Source organism: Cervus elaphus, chromosome 7 (genome assembly GCF_910594005.1).
Source record: "Cervus elaphus chromosome 7, mCerEla1.1, whole genome shotgun sequence".
Taxonomy (NCBI): domain Eukaryota; kingdom Metazoa; phylum Chordata; class Mammalia; order Artiodactyla; family Cervidae; genus Cervus; species Cervus elaphus.
In genome coordinates, this window is record NC_057821.1 from 31660794 (window position 1) to 31674203 (window position 13410).

Consider the following 13410-nt stretch of genomic DNA (forward strand, 5'->3'; position numbering starts at 1 on the left):
GTTTTGGTTATTCTCTTATATGATGTAGATGTGAAACCTTTCATGAGCCACCTTAGCATGAACTGCTTATCTCAAAAATGGGGTATAATGTGAGTTTCCGTAGTGTAGTGGTCATCACGCTCGCCTAACACGCGAGAGGTCCCCGGTTCGAAACCGGGCGGGAACAATAGCTACTCTTTTACTTTCAGTCATCCAGGAAAACATCAGCTCACCGCCTCCCCTAAAAGGAACGAGTTATCAACCCACTTCTTTTTGTTGTTTGGGCCCTATTTTTAAGAAACAGATAATCATCCTGAGATAGTCTCGTCGCATTAGCTGATGGTTCTGGATGACTCCTCCCAACTGGGACGTGTTCTCTTCTGTCCCAGAAAATCTGAAACGGGAACCTTTGGAGTGCCAAATTTATCCTATGGCTACTTTCTCCTTTCCTGGCTGTGAAATAGGTACCAATTGCGCTCTTCCCTCGGGGCATCTCTGAGACGGTGTGCCCTTAGCCCAAATTCTAATTCTCATTAATGGGCTTGACATTTCTTGAAGTTTGGACCACCCAAAAGAAGGAATAATGGAGAGGGTGTGCTGATAAACTGGAGGGTGGGGGGAGAAGCGAAACAGAAAGCTACATGGTGGGGGATTAGCTCAAATGGTAGAGCGCTCGCTTAGCATGCGAGAGGTAGTGGGATCGATGCCCACATCTTCCAATTTTACTCTCAACAGAGGCGCTCCAATCTTCCAATCTCCAGAAAGAAATCTCTAGAAACTAGACACTTTAGACTCTTCTTAGGGAAAGGACAAGACAAGATAGCGATGGCTCTACTGGTTCGTACATCTACTACCAACGTATGGCTTGTATTCTGCTACAGAATAGGTGGGTCATCTCAAGGGATATGCCCAATTCCTCTTTTTTCCCTCCGTTTCTTCATGCACTTGGCCGCAAGGCGGCCCAATCCTGAGAAGCGCAGGGCAGGGCAGGGTCAATAAAGCCTCAACTTTCTTGTCAGGGGCTGAAACCGAGTGCCCCAAGTAACCAAAAATCTCAGGAAAGACCCTATAGGAAGCAAATACGTGAAGTTATTAGTTAACTTCTGGATGCACCCACGAGGGGTGAATGAGTGGCTCTGATCCTGAACAACAACCTCGAGTTGCTAAGATGGAAAATGACCAGCTCAGCCTCCCACAGACTTTCTTCCTCTTTGAGCATCTCGGCCTGCTCGAGACCCCTCATCTCTCTTCCACTGTTTTCCTCCACTGGCTACAAAGTTGGCTTGTCAGTTAAGATACCTCCAGCTCTGACAAAGTTGGCTTGTCAGTTAAGATATCTCCAGCTCTGACATACAAGGGGTGGTGGGGAATCAGAAAGATCCGATTTATCACACGTCCAATATTTCAATGTCCAATATTTCTCTGTCTTCTTCGGGCTCATAAAAAAAAAAAAAGTTAAAGACTCTCCCTGCCCCTCCAAAAGTCAATGTGTTCTACATCTGTATTGAGCTGCAGTCAACTGGGAAGTTGCGGTTGCCGACCAAGGGCTCAAGGAGACGCGCAGGCGGAGAATGCGGGCATGGACCCGGCAGGCACCAGTCAGTGAAGTTAGTGGAGTACAGTTCGCCGCGACAGTCTATTTTCAGCTCGTGGTTATTTCAGCACTAGAAGTTTTATGCCCTCCTTGGTTTTTCGGGACTAATCTGAAGACTCAAGTGTCACTGCCGTCAAGGCGGAGCATCTCTAGAACTTCCGGAGAAACAGCCATTGCGGGAGTGCTCGTCTAAATGGGGACCCGGAACGGTTATCGTGAGAAAACTCTGACACAATCTCACGCCTTGATACTTCACAGCAGAGCAAACTGCATCCCAGAGACAAATGAATGCAAAAACAGACTCAAGGAAAATGAACGCGCCTAAGGAAAAGCAAACGAAAGAAAAAAGTCATGCCCTCTCTGAGGCTCGAACTCAGGACCTTCAGATTATGAGACTGACGCGCTGCCCACTGCGCTAAGAAGGCGCTGAAAGCAAGCTTTTGGCTAGGCTATAAAGAAACTATCTTAAGTCAGTGCTTGCCCTCTGGCTGGTGCTGCTCTTGTTTTCTGTTCATCTGGATCATTGGTTCCTCAGAGTTAACATTTTCACCATCCAGAGTCTTCTCTCTGAAATAATAAACTCTCACCAAATAGTAGTTGGGTGAATGTACAGAAAAATTTTCACACCTTGAAACATGTATGTAATTTTTTTTGCTCAATATTTTAGTTCTACCATATTTTCCAAAGTACAACTTGGGGTTATTTTTCAAAAAGTTAATGTGTGTTTGGATTTACCTATGTTTTTGTCTATGCATTTTCTCACCATGATTTGCACTGTAAGTCTAATAGAATGCAAATTCTTTGTATTTTTTGTTTACTGATTTGTCCAAAAAGTCTAGAGCAATGTCTCTGAAAATATTTACTGAGAAATATATCTATGAAAATTTCCTTCCTTTTATAGTATATTCTTGAGATTTCCTTTATTGAGGGTCTCTGTGAGATAAACTCTCAAATTTTCTTTTGTCTCATGCTATCTTTATATCACTATCATTCTTCAAAAATAGAGTCACTAAGTGTGATTTTAGTTGAAGAGTTATTTTATTTCTTCAATTTGAAAATTACCTTAGCTATTTTCTAGCTAACAGTGTCACATTTGCAGGCAATCTCTTTTCTATTTTTTGAGAATTGTTGCTAGTCATTAGTGTCATTTTGGTACTCTTGCCCCTCTTCTTCCTCTCCTTTTTCTCCTCTTCTTTTACAGCTTCACTGTAATGTAACTGGCTATGGATTTCTTTTTATAGTCCCAGATTTTGGTGAATAAGACTTCCTGAATCTTTTCTATAAATCTTGAATTTATAGGTAAAAAATTCTCATGTATTTATGCATTCATTTTTTAAATCATGGGTCCCCTACCCAACCTCCTCTCCTGTAGATAGAAATTATCACAATTGTCACTAAACAAGCCAGTGTTCAGTCAGATGACCATCCCTGATAGTCAGTAGAAAGAAATTGATGGAGGTATAGCCAAGTGTTGAAAATGTTTGAATATTAAATAGAACTTTAACTTATTGCTTAGAATTAAATCCATATAAAAGATAGTAACAAAACCTCGCCATATTTTATTACCATCAGAGGCAGCCTCCTAAAATGAATATATATAAATTCTAGAGCTTTAAATTATACTGCTGAGAAGGGATGACCATCAGCAAGATGGCAAAATAGAAAGCCACAGACCTTGTTCCCTGACAGAGACACCAATTTAGCATCAGTATATGGTCCAAAAAGCTTTTATGAGCTCTGCAGAAACCAGTTAGGAAGTCGCAGTACCCCCAAGTAGTGCAGAGCCAGGAACAGCTGCATTGAAATGGATAAATAAAACTATGGCATTCTACCCACTGCAGATTTTCCTCCAAGTTGACAAAACTCAGCGAGATCAGAAGAAAATGACCAATTTATTGCTTCTCTCTTCGGACGGAAAGGGAAGAATGTAACATATGCCAAACATTCTGGGTGTTCAGGGGTTGGGGGGAGTCTGCCCAAGGGACTGGCTTCTTTCTCACTTGACTAGAAGTGCTCATACCAAACTCTCATACTTTGGATGCTTGGGGGACCCTGAGAACAAAGGAGAGTTTGACAGCTTGAGGCCGCACCACAGAGCCTGCAATACCATCGATAAACACAAGAGGGAGCAAGAGACTATCCGCTCCGGGAAAAGAAGCCGCTATGAAAGCCTCTAGTGAGTTTTTCACTTCAAATTTGTTTTCTTCAGCTCTGTGACTTCTGTTTGGTACTTTCTTATATTTTCTATCTCTTTGTTGAGGTTTTCATTGTGCTCATCCATTCGCCCAAGTTTGGTGACCATTTTTACGACCCATTGCTTTAAACTATTTATCAAGTAAATTACTTATCTCCATCTTACTGTTACAACCCTCCACCCCCAGAGGTTTTATCTTGTTTTCTCCTTTAGAACATATTCCCTGTTTCCTCATTTTATTCTTCTGTGTTTTTTCTATGTTCTAGATAAAACAGAGCGTTCCAAATCTTGAAGGAGTGGCCTCACGTAGGAAATGAACCTTATCTTCAACCTTGCCCTAGCTCTTTTTTCCCCACATATAGACATTTATTTCATTGAATATTCTTATGGTTGTGTGAAGTGGCAGGTTCGAATTCTGTATGGTTTACTTTTGCTATTTTGGCTTGAGCTTTAGATGTCATACCTAAAGGCCATGTCATTCTTTGGCCTCTTTAGCTGCCTGAGCCCTGGCAGTTGGGGTTCATAGTTGAGGAACAGGCTCCAGGGGGGACTGGCCATAATCCTGTGTCTATTTCTCTTGGTGATTCTGGTAGTATGCTCTCTCAAAACGACATAAAGTCTCTGCCAGTGAACTGCCAGATTGTTCAGGGAACCCACTGGACCCAACTTATGAGGTAGACTACCTTCCAAACTTGAGGTAGACTAGGTTCCTACCTGGCTTCCCTAGTGGCTCAAGCAAAGAACCTGCCTGCCAATGCAGGAGACGCAGATTCAGTCTCTGGGTCGAGACGATCTTCTGTATAAGGAAACGGCTACTCACTGTAGTATTCTTGCCTGGGAAATCCCATGGACATAGGAGCCTGGTGGGCTATAGTCCATGGGGTCACAAAGGAGTTGGACAACACTTTGTGTCTAAACAACAAGGGTCCTACCAGATTGGACATGCTTTATCTATTGTTTCAGTAGAATGGAGGGGCGATGAGAAAGGCAGTCTCCTGTGCAGTCTTTTAGTCCCTATTTGGTCAGATAAGAATGGGCCTTCTGCCTGAAACACATCCTGACCAAGTGATAAACAGCCCACATAGCCTATGTCGGGCTTATAGCCCTATGTGAGAATCTATTTCCCTGTTTCATAGTTAATATGTATTCTTTTGTTAAGCTTACGTGTTCATCAATGACCCTCAGGCCTGCTTACAGCTTCCAGCATTTCAGACTCCCCAGGGAAGGGGTTGTGGCCCTACTGTGGCATGAGAGGGGTATGCATAGCTGCTGTGGGGACCTGCTAGACATGGGGAGCTGACAGACGTACTAAAGCTGACCTTTCTCTGTCTCTTCTCTATGGAAGTAAAGTTTTATTCTATCCTGTGCTTGATTGTGTTGCATTTTCCGTGGTGACTCTGATACCAGGGTGCAGTGAGCAGACTGGACTTCTATTTCTGGTGATTGGCAATAATGATGATCTTTGTTTCCCTCCAAGCAGTCAGAGTCCTCCCCTGACATCAGTGATCAGTACAGTCAACCTGTGAATTTATTACCTTAATGGCAAAAAGGACTTTGTGGATGTGATCAAGGTTACAACCTTGAGATGAGGAAATACACTGGTGAACCCAATATAATCCTATGAGTCCTTAAGAGTAGAGAAGGTTTCCAGCTATAGTCTTAGTTATGCAATGACATAAGGCTTGGAGAGATGTGACATGCGAAGAAAATGGTCCTTCATTACAGGCTTTGGAGATGGAGGGAGAAGTCTATGAGCCAAAAGCTGCAGGAAGCAAATTCTTTAGAAAGGAACACAGCAGTGTCAACACCTTGATTTTAACCCAGTGTGCCCTGAATTAGACTTCTGAACTACAGAACTGAAAAACAACAAATTTGTATTGTTTAATCCACTAGTTCAGTTCAGTTTAGTCATTCAGTTGTGTCCAACTCTTTGCAACCCCACGGACTGTAGCACGCCAGGCTTCCCTGGCCATCACCAACTCCCAGAGCTTGCTCAAACTCATGTCCATCGAGTCAGTGATGCCATCTAACCATCTCATCCTCTGTCGTCCCCTTCTCTTCCCACCTTCAATCTTTCCCAGAATCAGGGTCTTTTCCAACGAGTCAGTTCCTCACATTAGGTGGCCAAAGTATTGGAGTTTCAGCTTCAGCATCAGTCCTTCAAAGGAATATTCAGGACTGATTTCCTTTAGGATGGACTGGGTGGATCTCCTTGCAGTCCAAGGGACTCTCAAGAGTCTTCTCCAACACCACAGTTCAAAAGCATCAATTCTTCGGCACTCAGCTTTGTTTATAGTCCAACTCTCACGTCCATACATGACTACTAGAAAAACCATAGCTTTGCTAGATGGACCTTTGTTGGCAAAGTATGTGGTAATTTGTTTATTGTTGTCATTTAGTCACTAAGTCATGTCCATTTCTTTTGCGACCCCATGGACTGTAGCCCACCAGGCTCCTCTGTCTATGGGATTTTTTCAGGCAAGAACACTGGAGTGGGTTGCCATTTCCTTCTCCAGGGGATCTTCTGCACCCAGGGATCAAACCCCTGTCTCCTGCATTGGCAGGTGAATTCTTCAGCCCAGTGGCTTTGTTACAGGGACCATAAAGAACTGATTCACACCTCTTTCAGGGAATACAAAGGAGTCTACAGTCATATCTGTCTTGAAACTGCCATTTCTTTCATTCAAAGCAACTTCAGGGTATGATGACCTTTACAAGTATAGCCTCCCAGTTAGTGTCTGATATATACTAACTGAGGGGCTTCCCAGGTGCCTCCATGGTAAATAATCCACCTACCAATGCAGGAGACGTGGTTTTGATCCCTGGGTGTGGAAGATCCCTTGGAGGATGGAATGATTACCCACTCCAGTATTCTTGCCTGGAGAATCCCATGGAGAGAGGAGCCTGGCGGGACACAGTCCATGGCGTCGCAGAGTAAAACACGACTGAAGTGACTTAGCCCACATGTACACTATGTACGTTATGTACATGTACGTTATGACTAACTGAATGAGTAAATTGAAACTGTATCTCAGTTGTGTACCTAGATTATTGAGTAGGCTAATGTTGAGCTAATATGTAATTGTCCTCCAAAAGAAGAGCCATGTATTAATTTACAAAAAACAATCTATTGAGCCACAAATTATTAATACTTCTGTACTATGTTTTACTTGATTTTTCTTTGTTTTCTCTTATCCTCACTTCCAAAGTTTCTTCTATATTTATTTTGAAGGCTTCTCTTGTCTTAAACACATCAACAAACATCAACGAGAGCACAAAAGCTTTTTATTAACCTAAAGATATTATTCCTCAGCCTGCAGAAGGAATAGTGGACAGTGAACTGGAAAAAACTTGGCTTCCCGAATATTTTGTGGAACAAAGCAATCCTAACAGCCATAGACTGCTATCTCTTTTTGTCAAGTCTCTTCTGATCCCTTTAGACAGAATAACCCACTTCCTTCAACATTCTTATAGAACTTTGTACAGATATTTTTTCTAGCTCATATCCTATTGAGTTAAATTTGTCATCAATCCTAAAGGAAATCAGTCTTGAATATTCATTGGAAGGACTGAGGCTGAAGCTGAAGCTCCAATACTTTGGACATCTGATGCGAAGAGCTGATGTATTAGAAAAGACCCTGATGCTGGGAAAGATTGAAGGCAGGAGAAGGGGATGACAGAGGATGAGTCGGTTGGACAACATCACCGACTCAATGGACGTGAGTTTCAGTAAGCTCCTGGAGTTGGTGATGGACAGGGAAGCCTGGCGTGCTGCAGTCCATGGGGTCACAAAGAGTCGGACACAACTGAGCGACTGAACTGAGTAGATACACATACCAAAAGGGCAGTAGGACCAGTCTTATCCTTGCCGTGAGGAGAGTGCAATGTGTGTCTACTTTTCTCATTTCTTTGTATAGGTTGCAAGATTTGTGGTTGTCAGCTGGAGCACCTTAGTTGAAGGAGCCAAAACTGGAGAATGTGGGCATCGATCCCACTACCTCTCACATGCTAAGTGAGCGCTCTACCACTTGAGCTAATTCCCCACCTTCACACTTACATTTTTTCCTCTAGCTTTTCAGAGTACCATCCCCACTTTATTTACTCTTCTGAGTAGCCTGAACTTCAGAAAATTTCAAGGTCCTTAAGCAGATCAAACCAGTCAATCCTAAAGGAAATCAGTCCTGAATATTCATTGGAAGGACTGACGCTGAAGCTGAAACTCCAATACTTTGGCCACATAATGTGAGGAACTGACTCGTTGGAAAAGACCCTGATGCTGGGAAAGATTGAAGGTGCGAGGAGAAGGGGATGACAGAGCATGAGATGGTTGGATGGCATCACTGACTTGATGGACATGAGTTTGAGTAAGCTCCTGGAGTTGGTGGTGGACGGGGAAGCCTGGCGTGCTGCAGTCCATGGGGTCACAAAGAGTCGGACACAACTGAGCGACTGAACTGAGTAGATACACATACCAAAAGGGCAGTGGGACCAGTCATCCTTGCCGTGAGGAGAGTGCAATGTGTGTCTACTTTTCTCATTTCTTTGTGTAGGTTGCAAGGTTTGTGGTTGTCAGCTGGAGCTCCTTAGTTAAAGGAGCCAAAAGTGGAGAATGTGGGCATCGATCCCACTACCTCTCACGTGCTAAGTGAGCGCTCTACCACTTGAGCTAATTCCCCACCTTCACACTTACATTTTTTCCTCTAGCTTTTCAGAGTACCATTCCCACTTTATTTACTCTTCTGAGCAGCCTGAAGTTCAGAAAATTTCAAGGTCCTTAAGCAGATCAAACCAGTCAGTCCTAAAGGAAACCAGTCCTGAATATTCATTGGAAGGACTGATGCTGAAGCTGAAGCTCCAATACTTTGGCCACCTGATGTGAAGAACTGACTCCTTGGAAAAGTCACTGATGCTGGGAAAGATTGAAGGTGCGAGGAGAAGGGGATGACAGAGGATGAGGTGGCTAGATGGCATCACGACTCAATGGACATGAGTTTGAGCAAGCTCCAGGAGTTGGTGATGGACAGGGAAGCCTGGCGTGCTGCAGTCCATGAGGTCGCAAAGAGTTGGACACGACTGAGCGACTGAACTGACTGTCTCATGCACAGGGATAGCAAAGCAAAATCCATCCTGACTGACTGACAGACAGTGGGTATTGTAAGACACCTGAGCTTAAGTTTTTGTAAAGTGGAAAAGAAAAGTCACCACTGACTGGTGTTAGTACCATGAATGTGGGGGAGGAAATTAGTAATTTGTCTCACAGATTTTTCATGAACTAAGCAAATATCTATTTCATTTTCAACTATGATTTATTAATGATAGGAACCAATTTTTTTTAAATTCCTATTTCCAGTGCCCAAATAGATCATAGGGTAGACTGCAAACTGCATAAATTTTAATGATAAATGAGACACCCAAAGGAATTTTACAACTGTGAGAAGCCATTCTGAGGCATTTGTTCATTCTCCTCTTGTTTGGTTATACTTCAGTGGAAAAAGCTGAGATACCCTAGGAAATCAGGAGGTGAAGAACAGCAATGCTATCCTACTGACGTTGTTGAAGCATAAACATGGTGATTTATTTTCTAAAATACATTAGTTCAGTCAGTCAATCAGTTCAGTTGCTCAGTCGTGTCCAACTCTTTGTGACCCCATTGACTGCAGCACACCGGGCTTCCCTGTCCATCACCAACTCCCGGAGCTTGCTCAAACTCATGTCCATCGAGTCAGTGATGCCATCCAACCATCTCATCCCCTGTTGTCCCCTTCCCCTCTTGCCTTCAATCTTTCCCAGCATCAGGGTCTTTTCCAATGTGTCAGTTCTTCACAACAGGTGGCCAAAGTATTGGAGCTTCAGCTTCAGCATCAGTCCTTCAAATGAATATTCAGGACTGATTTCCTTTAGGATTGATTGGTTGCATCTCCTTGCAGTCCAAGGGACTCTCAAGAGTCTTCTCCAACACCAAAGTTCAAAAGCATCAATTCTTTGGCACTCAGCTTTCTTTATAGTCCAACTCTCACATCCATACGTGACTACTGGAAAAACCATAGTTTTCACTAGACAGACCTTTGTTGGCAAAGTAATGTCTCTGCTTTTTAATATGCTGTCTAAGTTGGTCATAACTTTTCTTCCAAGGAGCAAGCATCTTTTAATTTCATGCTTCAGTCACCATCTGCAGTGATTTTGGAGTGCCCCAAAATAAAGTCTCTGACTATTTCCACTGTTTCCCCATCTGTTTGCCATGAAGTGATGGGACCGGATGCCATGATCTTAGTTTTCTGAATGTTGACTTTTAAGCCAACTTTCACTCTCCTCTTTCACTTTCATCAAGAGGCTTTTTACTTCTTATTCACTTTCTGCCATCAGGGGATTTCTCCTGGCACTGTTGATTCCAGCTTGGGCTTCATTCGGCCCAGCATTTCTCATGATGTACTCTGCATATAAGTTAAGTAAGCAGGGTGACAATATACAGCCTTGAGGTACTCTTTTTCTTATTTGGAACCAATCTGTTGTTCCATGTCCAGTTCTCACTGTTGCTTCTTGACCTGCAAACAGATTTCTCAGGAGGCAGATCAGGTTCAGTTCAGTCACTCAGTCGTGTCTGACTCTTTGCGACCCCATGAATCACAGAACACCAGGCCTCCCTGTCCATCACAAACTCCCGGAGTTTACTCAAACCCACACCCAAGAGTCAGTGATGCCATCCAGCCATCTCATCCTCTGTCATCCCCTTCTCCTCCTGCCCCCAATCCCTCCCAGCATCAGGTTACTGGTTTTTAATTTGGATTTAATCATTTCTGAACAAGACCAAAGCAATACAGATACATTTCTCTGCTTTGATCTTTGATATCTTCTGTTCAAGGCTAATTTCTCTTTGTACTGCAGTTGCCAGCCTCTCCTGTCTCCTAAGTGGCCTCTCTACATCAAATACCCCTTTCCTGGATCCTCAACCTCTCTACTGACTTTTTTCCTTTAACAACATATTAAAATCTCCTGCACCCTGCAGCCTCAGGCCCTGCCCAATGTTTAAGTCCTGTGTTCTTTGCTAGAGATGGTCTTTGTTCATCTTCATAGCAAAGCTTCTGAAAGATGCTTCAGAAGATGATGATACTGCCTATATTCCCTACTTCCCTTTCCACCACACTCCACAGAAGCTGCCCTTACTAAAGATGAAAACCTCTTTTTTCCTAAACTCCACAGAGCCATTTTAGAGAGACAGAATAGAGTAGTGGTAACAAGCACAGACTTAGAAGCCAGACCCCCCAGAATTTATATCCCATTCTGCTTCTTATCAACTGCATGATTTTGCCCAAGTTTTGTACCTCATCTTCCTCATTTATAACAGGGGCCAATTGTGAGGACTTAAACACTTAGGGTTTTTGATGATTAAGTGAACTAATACTATAAAGTGCTTAAAACAGCACCTAGAAGATAGTAGTTATCATGTAAACCTTATCCAATAATCTTTGGTGCTATCTCATCCAGTATCTTTCATAATATTTGACATTGTTCTCAACAACCTTTTAATTGAAATTTTCCCTTGATTTTCATGACCTATTTTTGTTCATTTTCCTAATTTGCTGGCTGCTCCTTCTTATTCTTTATCTTGGTTTCCAGGCTTCCTGTTTTGCCACTCTTTGTATTTAAAACTAAAACAAAATCATACTTTTAAAGATTTTAAATTTGGGAATAACTGAACTATTTTATGAATGGGTTCCCATTTCCTACAAGATAAAATTCATGAGTTGAAATCACATTAGAAAATCTCTGACCTATTTCCCATCCTCCATTCCAGCCCCATCTTCAACTCCTTCCTTCTAATCTTCAAGCTTCACCTCAAGTCCCACGTTGTACAGAGTCATTTCTGACCCTTTCTCAAATAAGTGCGCTTCTCCCTGTTCCCACACTACTTTATGTAACTTCTACCTTTGTCACACCATGTGACACCTGGTGCTGTGAAGCCTCAGAGCAATGGAACTGAGTCTTTCCTACCTTTAAATTCCTAACATTCAGCCTGCTGTCTGGTGAATTGGAAGTGTTCCATAAACATCTGTTGAGTAAATGAAACAATGAATAAAATGAGCACCTTTGTATCTTTAAAGAAAAAGCTACAGAGTTCAAGTCAACACTCACTGAGACCTTCCTATATACAATGTAGAGAACAGAATTCAATATCTTACCACAACACAGTCACTACTATTGTTGTAGCCATATACACAATCCTGGCAAGCACAGGCTCTGGTATGACTGTTCATAATTCAGCTTCACTAGTTACTAAGTGTGTGATCCTGGACAAGTTACTCAATCTCTTCCTGCACCAGTTTCCTCCTAAGAGAAAAATAATAACAAACATCTTATGGAATTTTTGTTACAAGTTAAAGAGATAATAGGAGGTACTGGTGGCTCAGTGGTAAAGAATCTGCCTACAATGCAAGAAACATGGGTTCCATCCCTGGGTGCAGCAAGATCCCCTGGAGAAGTAAATGGCAACCCACTCCAGTATTCTTGCCTGGGAAATTCCACAGACAGAGGAGCCTGGCGGGCAACAGTCCATGGGAATAGCAAGCGAGCTGGACGTGATTTAGTGACTCAACACAATAATGAGATAAATCACGTAAAATGAGAACAATGTCTGGAATATATCACATACTCTGAAGTTATTAAAAATGATTTCAAATATTAAAAAGGTCTGTATAGAATATTTGGGCCTTACTTAGAAATTTTCATTATAAACAAACATAAAACTAAGCTGCAGCTCCTCTGGGGAAGAATTCCAGAATTAGGAACATAATTAGTTTACCTTGAATGTATGAGTGTTACTGTATGTTTGAGCCCTCTCAGTGTCTCTGGAGGGTATGGGGTCTAATTCTAAACACAATTTCGCCCCTCCTGCTGTCTTGCTGTGGCTTCTCATTTGCCCTTGGCCTCCTCAAAGTCGCTCTAGCAACAAATGGCCAACATCCGTTGGAGCATCGAAAAAGCAAGAGTTCAAGAAAAACATCTACTTCTGCTTTATTGACTATGCCAAAGTCTTTGTGTGGATCACAACAACCTGTGGAAAATTCTTAAAGAGATGGAAATACCAGACCACCTGACCCGCCTCCTGAATCTGTATGAAGTTCAAGAAGCAACAGTGAGAACTGGACGTGGAACAACAGACTGGTTCCAAATAAGAAAAAGAGCATCTCAAGGCTGTATATTGTCACCCTGCTTATTTAACTTATATACAGAGTACATCATGAGAAATGCTGGACCGAATGAAACCCAAGCTGGAATCAACAGTGCCAGGAGAAATATCAATAACCTCAGATATGCAGATGACACCACCCTTACTGCAGAAAGTGAAGAACTAAAGAGCTTCTTGATGAGGGTGAAAGAGGAGAGTGAAAAAGTTGGCTTAAAAGTCAACATTCAGAAAACCAAGATCATGGTATCTGGTCCCATCACTTCATTGTAAATAGATGGGAAATCAGTGCAAACAGTGTTCATTTTGGGGGGGCTTTATTTTGGGGGGCTCCAAAATCACTGCAGATGGTGAGTGCAACCATGAAATTAAAAGAGGCTTGCTCCTTGGAAGAAAAGTTATGACCAACCTAGACAGCATATTAAAAAGCAGAGACATTACTTTGCCAACAAAGGTCCGTCT

General features: G+C 42.5%; 3 non-coding genes across 3 annotated transcripts; 2 read left to right on the forward strand and 1 right to left on the reverse strand.

Annotated features, from left to right (window-relative positions):
- Window positions 1–93: 93 nt before the first annotated feature.
- Window positions 94–166, forward strand: TRNAV-AAC. The gene has a single exon. It is a non-coding gene; the product is annotated as a tRNA-Val (tRNA).
- Window positions 167–625: 459 nt separating this feature from the next.
- TRNAA-AGC lies at window positions 626–698 on the forward strand. The gene has a single exon. It is a non-coding gene; the product is annotated as a tRNA-Ala (tRNA).
- A 1227-nt stretch (window positions 699–1925) lies between these two features.
- Window positions 1926–1998, reverse strand: TRNAM-CAU. Its single transcript has one exon. It is a non-coding gene; the product is annotated as a tRNA-Met (tRNA).
- Between the last annotated feature and the right edge of the window lie 11412 nt (window positions 1999–13410).